Source organism: Phoxinus phoxinus, assembly GCF_949152265.1.
Source record: "Phoxinus phoxinus genome assembly, chromosome: 10".
In the NCBI taxonomy this organism is placed as follows: Eukaryota; Metazoa; Chordata; class Actinopteri; order Cypriniformes; family Leuciscidae; genus Phoxinus; species Phoxinus phoxinus.
Genome location: NC_136885.1, coordinates 26414355 through 26427041, shown reverse-complemented (window position 1 = coordinate 26427041; position 12687 = coordinate 26414355). Strand labels below are relative to the sequence as shown.

Genomic DNA, 12687 nt, shown 5'->3' with positions numbered 1-12687 from the left:
TCTTTGGTTCGCTATTCTCAAATGTGCCAAAAATAGAAAATAAATCACCCCCTTCGACGGTTCAGTTTTCTGCAGGACATTTTTAAACCCCTAAAATGCCACCTACTTTACGCAGGAATGCTTTTCTGAGTCTATGGATTATTATTTTGGGTGAATGACAGCTCTATGGTTGAAGAGGTCTGGTTTTAATTGCTGACTGAAAACTAGGGAGACCGAAACAGCAAGCACACTAAAACTACTTTTAAATGATGCATGCCTCCACCCTTTGTCGTTTTATTTTCTCTCTCAAAGGCACAGGCGAGTGAAGAAACGGCAGCCAGCTGTGTTAAAGGCTGCTTCTTGTTGAATGCCTTATTATGCTGATTTATCACTATCGATTTTAATTCCGCCAATAGTTGCCTCAAGCTACATAATTAAAATACTGCATTGCTGAGCCTTCACAGAGTCCCTTAAGACTGCAGATAACTTGTAAATTTGTGTTTTTTTCTTCTTCAATAAATAATGCCTAGTGTGCATTCACAGGCCTAAAAGGGCAAAAAATGGATGGGCACTGGAACAGAACCGGGGCTTAGTTTGGCGGTGCTTGGCGCAGTGGGACATGTCCCCTGACTTCAGGACCTGGAGCTTATATTTAGCACCTGAAGTGTCAGCGGCGCTGTTGATGTCAGCCCAGATTTCGACCATACCTTTCCTTCCGGGCCCCAAGGGCTCTGGGAAAGGTGCACTTGGGATACCACTGTCAGAGCACGGATGTGAGAGGGTCAGCATAAAAAACCCAGTTCCCGTCCAGTGACGCTTAGTTCTGACACACTCCCTGCAGTGCTGTTTTCCTCGTGGGTCCAAATAAACAGCTGCCTCAAATAGGGAAAATGAAGTTGGGGAGTTTGCAAACTGAAATAAAGCTGCATTGCTCCTCATTTCTCTCCCTTGTCTATTACAGCGCTACAGCAGCAAACCAAGACCATTTGAGCTGTTTAAAGCTGAAGCTTGTTATTTCTGCACTAAGTAGAATTGCAAAAACATGACTGTTTGCAAACATGTTTGCTGAACTGCATCTCATCTTCCATTGCTCGGTTAAACGGGTTGCCCCAATCTAGTAACATTGATTAAACTGGGCGGAATGCTTAAACAAACAGCAAAGTTATTAAAGTACCTTTTCAGGCAAGTCAGTGTACAAATGGCTTATTTATAGTAGTTACAGTCCTTGAGTTTGATTGGCTAAGCGCTGTACCAAAAGTGATATACAGTATGAAAAATAAAGTTAATATAAATCCGAGTCTGTATAGTGGTGGGGATTTTTTTTTAACTGACTCTTTCTAGCAGTTACATTGATACACCAGTAGCTGGCGACAAGTGTCTTTATGAGTGAATAAGTCAATTAATCATTCTTATTTGATTCCTTAAATAACACATGATTCATTCAAGAACAAATCGATGAGTCTAAAGCATTAGTAAATTATTTGAATCATTCACACAACCAATTAATTCACAAACTCTAATTCATTAGAGTTTGCATCCGATATTGCATACTTATACAGTAGTAGCCGAAAAACAGTGTGTCACAAAAGAAGTATGTCCAAATTCTGTACTCACAAAAGAGTAGGCAAAAAGTACCCAGATGAAGGTACGATGGACACTTTACTATCCCATGATGCCACGGGAGAGGATTTTTGGATGGCAGTGATCACGTGTTAAGGACAACAAGGGGTATGTAGTACGTCCCGATTACATTCATACTACACACACTCATACTATATAGAACATACTTTTTTTAGCGGTCACAGGTCACCTACTCAAGAGATTATGCTATTTCGGATGCAGCCTGTTTTTTTACGAGTAAATCATTCCCTTCACGTAATTCATTCAAAAACACTGATTCATTCAGGAACAAAACAAGTGACTGTATTTGTGAGTGAAAGATTTGACTCATTTGCGTGATTGAATAAATCAGTGTTTTTGAATGAATCAGAGTCAAATCAAGTGACTCTCTTAATGAGTGAATCACTTGAATCATTAACTCAACCTACTCTTTTAAAAACAAGTCACTCTCTTTATGAACGAGTCATATGAATCATTCACTCATCTAATTTGTTCAAGAACAAAGATTTATTTATTATTTAACTATTTTAATTGGTTAGGCCAAAACATAAATATTTAAAAATATAAGTTACTCAATATTAACCCTTTTTTTTGATGGAACTGTTGTAAAACTTCTCTAACATTAACATTGAGAAAATACAGGTTGTGTTGCTCTGTCTGAATGATTTTCCCTTTAGCTTTCTGCTGCATTCATTAGATGAAATCTGATAAATGTGGTCTTTTGTAATTGAATTCAGGGTCTGGAGACATACAAAAACACTTATGTCCCTCAGACAGGGCGTGGATCGTGCGTGGTACACAACAGCCTCGCATCCGCCCCCCCCTCCCCTCGATCGCAAGCTGACCAGAGGACGTTTCGAAAGGTCACTGCGTATAGACAGTTTCGGCAAAGCATGTTTTTCCCCAACGCCTTTGGCGACAGCTACCAAAGAGTCAGCGGCTCCTGATACGGGCTTATCTCCCAACCAGCTCCAGAGGGCACTGGCTACACTCGGCTGTTATTTACTCCTTATCATAGATGTGGTTTTGTTTTGTCTTCCATCACTCGGTTTCTTTCTACTATAGCCTTTCAGAGAAGTCTCCCAGTCTCCAGCTCACCCGGAGCTTTGTATGCATTGTCTCGTCCCCTGAGAGACCGGGGTAATTGCGGCCCACCCCTCTCATTGCCGATTTAAAGAGCTGGAGCTCTGCCAGTGGATCCACCTGTGAAGCAGCGTGTTGTTTGGTTGAGGAGGTTTTGTTTGTCTCGAGAGGAACCGAGGGGCTGAATTGGGAATACGAATATCAGTTGACTCCCTTTGAGGCAATGTACTTTTCAAGTCAAGTCTTCATTCTGTCATTGCTTGTTCTCAAGCAGGAAATGCATTTTTAATATGCTTCTGCTAACAGTTTAATAAAGGAAAACACTGCCAAACACTTTTCAAACTCGCTTCAAGATGTTTGCCTGGTTATATAACAGGACAAACATCAATTCATTATTTCTCCATCATTTACAGTAGGATAACATTTAGATAAGTTTTCACAGAGGAAAACATTATTCACAAAATAAAATCCACAACAGAACAGCCATCTTTTCTTCTGCTTTGAGCTTTTATTTAATAGACATTGGATTCTATTTCTATGTCTATTCTAATCGTGATGATTTAAAACATGTATTATTGGTCAGTTTTTACTTTCATTTGGTGTTTATGCAAGTTTTAATACTGATCTTTTAAAAAAATTATATTTTATGAAATATTTTATATTTATGTATTGTACGCATTAAATTAGTTATACAATATAATGTACTATTTTTTCTTTATTTGACCGTGCAAGTCACTCACGAACAAGATCCTTATATATATATATATATATATATATATATATATATATATATATATATATATATATATATATATATATATATATCATGGTCATTTTGATAATTCAAACGTCCAACACAACTGAATAATGCCAATTAGTTAAATACCTTCCCTGTGTTAAAGACGTTTAATAGCATTAAACACATTTCATTAATCTCATTATTTGTGTCTTAATGTTAGCAGCATGCATCCTACCCAGCTCTACACACCCATTAAACTAGTTACTGTATACAGTATATAACTGGGTTGGCAGAGGAATCCCATAATCAATTTCACAGGCATGATGTAACAGTTCTTTTATGTTTTACATTGTGATTAGTGGAATTAAATGACACTCAAACCTTCATTCAAAGGCCAGTGAATGCATAAGGAACAATGAGACAAGATAAGAAAGCTGACATAAACAAGCCAAGGTGACTAGAAATGTATTTATTAACATAGTGGAGCACAGGACAGGTCTGTAGACAAGTGATCTAAAATTCAAGAGAGAGACAGAGCGATGGGGAAGTCTGAATAGAGATTAGGTCACACTTTAGGTATTGTGTCACACCCAGGAGTAGAAAACCCGTCATGGGGTGCTACGCTGAATTTCATGGGAGAGAGAGAAAATTGATTTTTTGCAACTGAGAAGGTTTCACACTGTTAACAGCAGCTTTTAGGTATTTCTTTATTACTACACCTGCTGTGTGTTTTTCTGCCATTGCACACTTGAAGCAGTAGTTACGCAAAACACATACCCTGCTTTTGAAATAGATACCATTTGATTATATTAATAAAAATGTTTCGAATTGGTTTCTGCATAACCAGCTGCATTTTTCCTTGAAATGGGTGAAAAAAACAGGTCAAATATTTATTTGTACACGTTTTTACAAGTCAATGAGAGCAGGGAATTGAGATTTGTTGTGAAGACGGTGTTACAAATTGTGCATGACATGTATCGGTTGGAATTGTATTGGTAGTGATGAATGAGTTTCATATTTGGTCTTTTGGGGTCATTCCAAGAATTGGCTTTCTCATATTTTCATGCTCAGTGTACCACTACATTAAGAGGACCTGCGGTAATTGCATTTCAATACGAAAACTTGGCCGATTAATGAATGCTAATTAAATGTTTCCCCACTCAACTAATGAGACGTTTAATTTGATGACAAAAAGGCGTCATTTAATGAAATTTATGATGGAACATATTAGTGGGGTTACTTGCATTATAATCACTAATACATTTTGATTCACATGATGTCAAATTGGAATTCTGCGTATAAACAGTTACATTGGCGGTAATGCATAGACGGTCATTGTGTGAAGATGTGGAAGAGTGTACAAATAAAAGTACCTTATGTGCGTCAATACATCATATCGTTAGTAATTTGTCCGATATTTCGATCCATATCGATGTATTGTTTCTCCCCTATTAAAAATAATGGCCTGTTGTAAGTGTTGAAGGCTCTGCTTTATGCTTTCATAGTGTTTCGTAGTTTTCAAGTGCTCTAACAATTATTAAAAATATGTTTGAGACAGTAATTGTGAGTAATATTCACCACTACTTTTTTTTAATGTGTTGTATTTTTTAATGCACTGTTTGTCATTTCAAAAAACATGTTTGATATGATGAAGGAATGTGATTACACAACAGGGTTTAAAATATTCATTTGAGATGAAATATTCATTTGTGTGTGTGTTAATTCCAGCACACACTCTTGCATAGTAATTGTGTCTTAAGGGGGAAAGACATCAGCGCATGTCAGCCGCATGGAAATGACATGAGACGTTACCATCATGATTTTCTTCAGAAACAGAATATGAATGATGAAGGATTTCAGTGCTTTTGCATAATTGCAAGTTGAATCTTTTTCCGCATTTATTCGAAAATACAGTGGAAAAGGGGAAATGCAAGTGATGGTTTAGGTGTTGAGAAATTGAAAAGAAAACCTTTGTCTCTTTTGGGGTTGTAAGTCAGGGAATATACCTTGATTAGTTGGTTTTAACTGTTTGTACACTTTATATTGTTCTGTCATGGGTTGAGGTAAGAGGCATGATAACAGACCGCACAACCTGATCTTCTTTTGCTGTCCACCTTCAAAAAGCATCCCCACTTTAATGTGTGTGTGTGAAGAAAGAAAGCCAAGGCAGAATGCCTTAAATTTCAGCTGACCTTTTGAGAAAGGCTGAAAGACATGGGAAGAAATGAGCACCGAGGCTATAAGAACAGGAGGAGCCTTAAACACTTTAAGGGAGCGAGATGTGAGCACGACTACTTCTAAAATTGAAGTGGGAAGAGGACCTATTGTATTGATTCAACTATATTCAGCGCTGCACCCCCTCACCTCTCTTTTTATTCTCAAACACGCCTTTGAAGCCTCTTGATGTCAGAGGCGAACAAAGCCCAGCTGATGGGGTCAAATGGAGGAAAAAAAGATCCTCTTAAAAGTTCTGAGAAACAGGAAAACAAAACAAAAAATGGTTCTGATTTCTGTGAATATGGTGCACTTTAATGTTTCATGACTTTAAAAAGTCATTAAATGCACAATCCCCATGCTTTTTGTTGTTGTTATGAGACCTATTAATAATGGACAAACTAATATCTATCACAAAATTGGCCTAGCCTGAAAAGCATCTCTCCATACAGAAATTTAATGTGATTTTTGTTTTCTACGGTTTCATGTTTGGACAAAGTATTGTGTTGATATTTGACATTATTTAGTTGACATTTAACCCTGTTACCCAAGTCATTGCTAGAAAAATTATCAAACCATTTTTTGGGTAACTACAAGCAAACATTTTTGGTCAACATTTGGTTAAACTAGCTAGCCCTTACTGTAAGTTTTAAGTTACAAATTAACTTGGTTGCAAAAATGTCAAACCTGATATAAAATTAATAGACAATAAAACATCTCATATCATATTTAGTTTGACCTCCTGGGGGTAACACTTTTTTTTTAAAGATTAAGAACCTCTTTTTCACAGACTATGCTCTACCTTATTCATGCAAAGTGGCGAGTGCCGTTACCCCAGGTCTGTCCCTGCTTCTCTGACTTTATATCTATTCTTTTCTGTTTCTAATAATCTTCTTGTTTTCCATTCCGCCTTTATCTGCCCTGTTTTGTTCTCTCTCTCATTCCTCTGACCGTTTCAGGCCTCAACTTTCCAGTCCTCTAACTTTTTGGTGATTGCATCTTTCAGCCTTTCTCTCGTCCACCTCAACGCTGTCCTTGGTGCTTTCTTGACTCGCTCTCTCTCCTGTTTTCTCCGAGATAGCATCTCGGTTAGCTGGCGAGTGGCTGTTTCCCTGCGCTGCACCGTTTGAATGACGATGGGCTCAATCACTTCAAATCTCGTTATGTATGTTCCTGCGCCCTTGGGAAGGGTTAGCAGCGAATGGATGGGACTTTATCAGATTTCACCAGCCTTGGAGGCATAATTCACCAAAGGTCACCTTATGTTTGATATTTCTAGTTTATGTGAACAGTATGTCTGTGCCGGTGTGTAACGGTGGCTTCACGATGAGGTGAGTAGTCAAAGGTTAACCTGTGACGCTTTCAGTGTAAATATCAAAATGGCAAGAGGGACGTCTGACCTTATTGAACGGTTCAACAGGAGGTTCTTTGCTCTTCTTGGTGAGTTCACATCAAAAATGGCCTAAAAGTACACAAAGCTTTGTTTTGGCACAGTACCTTCGTGCTTTTTAAGTCTTGGTTCGTTTATATATTCCTTTGCCGTGTGTATTGTTTGTTATGTCTGAAATTGTATCTTTCATCATTCCAGTGCTAATGGAATTCACACAATCCATTTTGCAAAAAAAGAAAAAGGTTGAAGGAGAAAAAATAGACATTGAAGGTTAGAAGTTCATATCGTTCATAACGGAGAAAGAAGACAATGCTCTCTTAGACTTGACGCTGACTGACAGTGATTAGGGCGACTCGGTTTTACACAGAATAATTGCTAACCTGGAGTCATGCTAGGTGATAAAACTTTGGGTCATTTTCAAGGATATCATTGAATATGTATGATCTCTAATGCATGGAATGATATATGATGTCTATCTCTAATACAACGAGGAGCTTGATCCATTACTGCTTACGTTTCCCTAGACGTAGTTGAAACAGTGGAAATGTTTTATGAATGCCACAAATTACTGTGAACCGTGGAATCGTCTTTACAAGAGTATTTTATTGACTGCTCTTGAGAGTAGCTTTGTAACCCAATTAACCTTTGAACAATCACCAGAAACATTTTATTTTCCAGCGATAAGACCGAATCAGTTTACTTAATTACAGACACACTGAACATTTCTAACAGTAATCATTTTATAAATCAAATTATCTCAGCTCGAATGAGCTTTTCTTGTGTGTGCAGCCTCGGTCGACACCTTGATTTTAGCACCTGATATTGACTGTTAAAAGGATCTAGTTTTTGGTCGAATTAACTCAACAACAGTAATAGACTCAAAGTGAGGACAAAAACCTAATCATGAGGCATTTGTAAGAACTGTTGTTATCAGAAAGTTTCTTAAGAGCAAAGTTCTCTAAAAATGTACAGCTTTAAAATTATTTGCGTTTTCACTGAACTAATGAATCACTGTTACATGCAGTTATGTATCTCTAATACAGGAGGTTAAAGGCTGCTGATAGAAGCTGTTACACAATTCTGGGAACAAAAAGGCTTTTTGCCTTGACAGTCATTTAAAAGTCTGACAGATTTTTTTGGGAAACAAGAAGTAATTTTTTGATTTTATTTTTTATAAAGTAATTATTTAGTTTTGCCTGTGAGTGATTATATACAGTGTACAATTGTATAGCACTGGAATATACATAAATATACATTTATCACACCATTTCCAAATGGCAGAGCCAAAATACTATTACTATGTTTTTGGTTGTTTTTACAAACTGAGGGACAAGCCAAAATAGTGTGCCACAGATGCTGTCGATAAAGCTTGTAATTATCCTGAAAAAATTCCCCCTAATGCTCACGGTTTAAGGGAAATTAAATATTGAATAATCAACATTTTAGTCCTCTTGGGAGAAGTTGTAGCAGCCACCTTGGCTTTCAGAGGTTTCAGGCTGGCTCTGAAAGATTGGATTCTGATCTGAAACAGGAGAAGAAGATGGCGAGAAGCAAAATGTCAGCACCAATATATTGTGCTGCTTTGCCCCACTCCCACCTGTGAGAAAGAGAAGGACAGGGTGCCAGCGTACTCCGATGGGTTCTGGGGCCTCTGGCTGAGATATATGGTCAGCTCTGTTGTTTGGGTTCAGATTCAATATGATATGATGAAGCACAGACTCTCCGCTGTGAATTCAATCAGCGCCTCCTTGAGATAGTTCTGGAGTGTACTCTCAAATGTCGCCATGTGTTTTCCACTGTTTTAGTGGAAGCTTTTTTGAATGTGCTGGTTGCACTATAATAAAGCAATATGAATCCATCTATTTGGCTGTCTGGTTCTGTCTGTTCAATCAGTACATCTCTCAATATATCACATTATCTATAAATGTATTCATGTACATTTCTGTTTTGGTTGCACCTAAATAGATGCAGAAATGTTTTAGAGGATTATGATAGCCATTAATTATATTCACAATCTGTATATTAGTGGTGGTGGGGATTGTTATGCCAGTAGGTGGCAGAAAGTAAATGTCTTTATGAGCGAGTCATTGAATCATATATTTAAAAAATTCATTCAAAAACGCAGATTAATTCAGGAGTCAAGCGGCTGCTTGTTGCATGGAGACTTGTTTTTGAAAACATACATTATTTAAGAAGTAACTAGATAAGGCAGTTTGGGGTGTGAGTGTGTGTATTGCAGTGTACATTGTAGAACAAAACGTCAAATAATCGTCAAGTTATGTTCACCGCAAGCTTTATTTTACTCATTAATGTATAAACTCCATTATAAAACCCCATAGGAAAACCTCAAAGGACCCAGCGGTGAAGTAGACTTCCGGGGTCTGACGTCCTTCACCCCTCTATTGAATGTGATATACCAGCTGTCAAAATATTTATATTCACAATAGAACGATGGCATATAAAAAGAAGTGCTGGGCAACGATTGATCGCGATTAATCACATCCTAAATACACATATGCATGTGCAAATTTAAGAAATATTTGCATGTATATACTTAATATATATTTAAACAATTTATATTATATATAAATATAAGTATTGTATATATAAATAACACATTTTTCTTAAATATATACATGCATGTGTCTGTATTTACAGTATATATACAAAATAATTATATATACAAACTTTTATTTTGGATGCAATTAATTGTGATTAATCGTTTCCCAGCACTAATAAAAAATGATGCTATACTATATCTACTAGATAAAAAGCTCTAATAGTATTTGCCTGTTGGACTTATATCTGGATGTTGGACTTGTATATGGATTTTGTTTTTTCTATTTGATTTATTTTACATCCTTAATATATCAATTTGACCATATATCTGTCCATCTAGATTATTAATCTGGCAGCAATTTAGCTACATCAGTATTGAAAGCTTTAATTAGCCATTTCATCAAAGTCAACAGCTTTACCTTCATGGGCTTGAGAAAATCAACAGTACCTCATGAACGTCATAACTCCTTGCTTACAGTGACTCTCAACAGCTCCTCTGTGGGTTGAGATGCATGTTTAATACGGCTAAATCACTCTTTATCTGTAGATTTAGCGGTGTTCCCTCCTTTTCCATCCTTCGTTTCTTCCTTGTGATGTGCTCTTCAGATGTCTCCAGAGTGCAATATGAAGAAGCCTTGAGAAATCTAATTAACCAGAATGCCTTGAGAGAGCAGGGCTTTTCACACACATGTACACCCAGACATACATAAATCAAGGGATGTCCTGTGTGCTTTGGAGAGGGCCTGGTCCCAGAGCCATTAGTTATTAGTTATGATCCTTTTTACGAGTTTTTTTTAAGTGTGTACACGTGATTTTCAGACTTGAACATTCTGTGGTAAATTCTGCTTGAAAAAATATGTACTTATACCGTTTAAAATGGCATCTGATTTGATGGTTTAATTAATACAATGGCATTCATACATTTTTATGTGCGGCTTATGGTCAAATACTTTTTGCGGCCTGTATATATTTAATAACCTGTTACCGGTATATTCAGTACATGATAGATGAAAGTGTCCCCAACACAATGCCAGCTTTTGCCCAGTGACTAGCTGATTTCTTCCTGTCATTTCAACTTGACTGTAAAGTCTCTTTCTTTGCTAGGTACTGTAATTCATAGCTGTTAACCTTCAGCTTAGGAAAATGAGGTTTTCTTTTAATCAAGGTTTTTTTTGCTCTGCCAGACCATATAAAAACTCCTTTGATACCAAGGCAACAAGGACAGTCTGGCCCGGTCTCGTATTTTTCATGTGAATCAACAGAAAGACCTTGGGATGGAGTGACGGTTGTCTTCTAGACGCAGGGGCATTTTGTTCGGTAAGCAGACAAACACTTGAATGGTGGCATGTCGGATTAGGGAGGACAGAAAAACATGGTTAGAAGTTCTTCCTCGTGTGTATGTATATGAATGGTTCATATCATATGCAATTATTCACTCAGCCTCAATTTGCAAATGGAGCTCCTAACCCCAACGTCCCACTGTCCTCTGATTAATAACAAGCAGGCGAATGTTGTATCTGCTTGCATGTGAGATTGTGCTCAATTAAGGACGTTTGACTATATAGAATCTTGAGACTTTTAACTTCTTTAAACCTTTTATGTTAAAACATTACCTTTTTCATCTTAAAGTAGACATGCATGTATGTGATGGTGTGGATTTTTTTAAAAATATTGTGTATGATGTTAGTGATATTTTTCATGTTTTGGGGAAAATGTTGGAGAAATATTGTCGGACAAATATTATCAGACAAATTTTGAACTCGCAAGCTGCTTCAAGCTACTCTTTGGTCATTCTATAAAAAAAAAAATCTCCAAACTGTCAGTGTACTCACCTATCCTAATTTCTGTAATATTCAAATGTCTGGTGTGATGGTAATGACAGGAATATTGGTATTATGTAAAAAAATAATTGAGTAAACTGTATACACTTACACTACCCTACCATTTAAAAGTTTGGGGTCTAAGCATTTGTTTCTGATGCTCATCAAGGCTGCATTTATTTGATGAAAGTAATATTGTGAAATATAATGGCAACTGAAAATAATAATAGAAAATGTCAACTTATTTATTTTCCCAAAGCTGTATTTTTAGCAACCACGACTCCAGTCTTCAGTGTCACTTTCAGAAATTATTATTATTTATTCAAGTTGAGAAAAGTTGTGCTGCTTGCTATTTTTGTGTAAACAGTGATGCAGTTTTTAAGGATTATTTGATAAAGTATCAAGAAAACAGCATTCATTTTAAATACAAATCTTTTGTATCATTATAAATGTAGAATGGATTTTATTTTTTTATATCAGTTTAATGCATCATTGCTGAATAAAAGCATACATTTCTTGAATGGTAGTGTATATATTTGTTCATATAGAATAAACTGTTAACAGAAAATATAATCTATCCTTGAAAGCTAGAATGATTGTTAAAAAATATTTTATTTTCATTAGAATATATTGAAGAGTCATATACAGTACAGTATGTATATGCCTATTTTGAGTATTTGTGCCTGTTGCTATACCAACACCTCACAAATTTCTGTCTTTGTACTGAGAAATTTTGCATTTGTCACACTCCGCAGAGACAGAGAGCCTCGAGGCTAAAAAGAGCATGAAAGACATTTTAGTATTCCGTGCTGTGTGTTGTCTCTCTCTCTGTGTGCTCTGTATTGAGAGAGTAATGCCAAAATTGTCATCCTTTGTGAACTCACTGAAGGGAGAGATAGTCTGCGGAAAGAGACAAATAGACAAACAAGAGCTTTTGAAAAGTAGGAATGGGAAAACTACACAGAAGTTTCTGAGTAGGCTGTAATACAGCAGATATGCTCCGCAGAGAAGCTGGATATTTATTTCCCCCTCAATTTCTTTTATTCTCTCTGAGCTTAGTGTATATGTGCCTGTTTCTTTAAGCGGGCATGCTCTAATATGCACTAAAGCTCTCCACAAATGTTTGTAGCCACACAAAGATATGAAATGTTTTCTTATTCAGAGAAAACATTTCATGTTCTTGCTTTCAGATTTCTGTTTTTTTGCTATATTTTATGACCGAAACACAAAGTGACTATGTTACAAATAGTTAAAAATAAAATCTGTCATAATTAACTTACCCT

General features: G+C 36.6%; 1 protein-coding gene across 9 annotated transcripts in view; it reads left to right on the top strand.

Moving 5' to 3' along the window:
- ptprub (protein tyrosine phosphatase receptor type Ub) overlaps positions 1-12687 on the top strand; it is a 215085-nt gene that overhangs the window by 103842 nt on the left and 98556 nt on the right. The gene's annotated exons all lie outside the window — the stretch shown is intronic.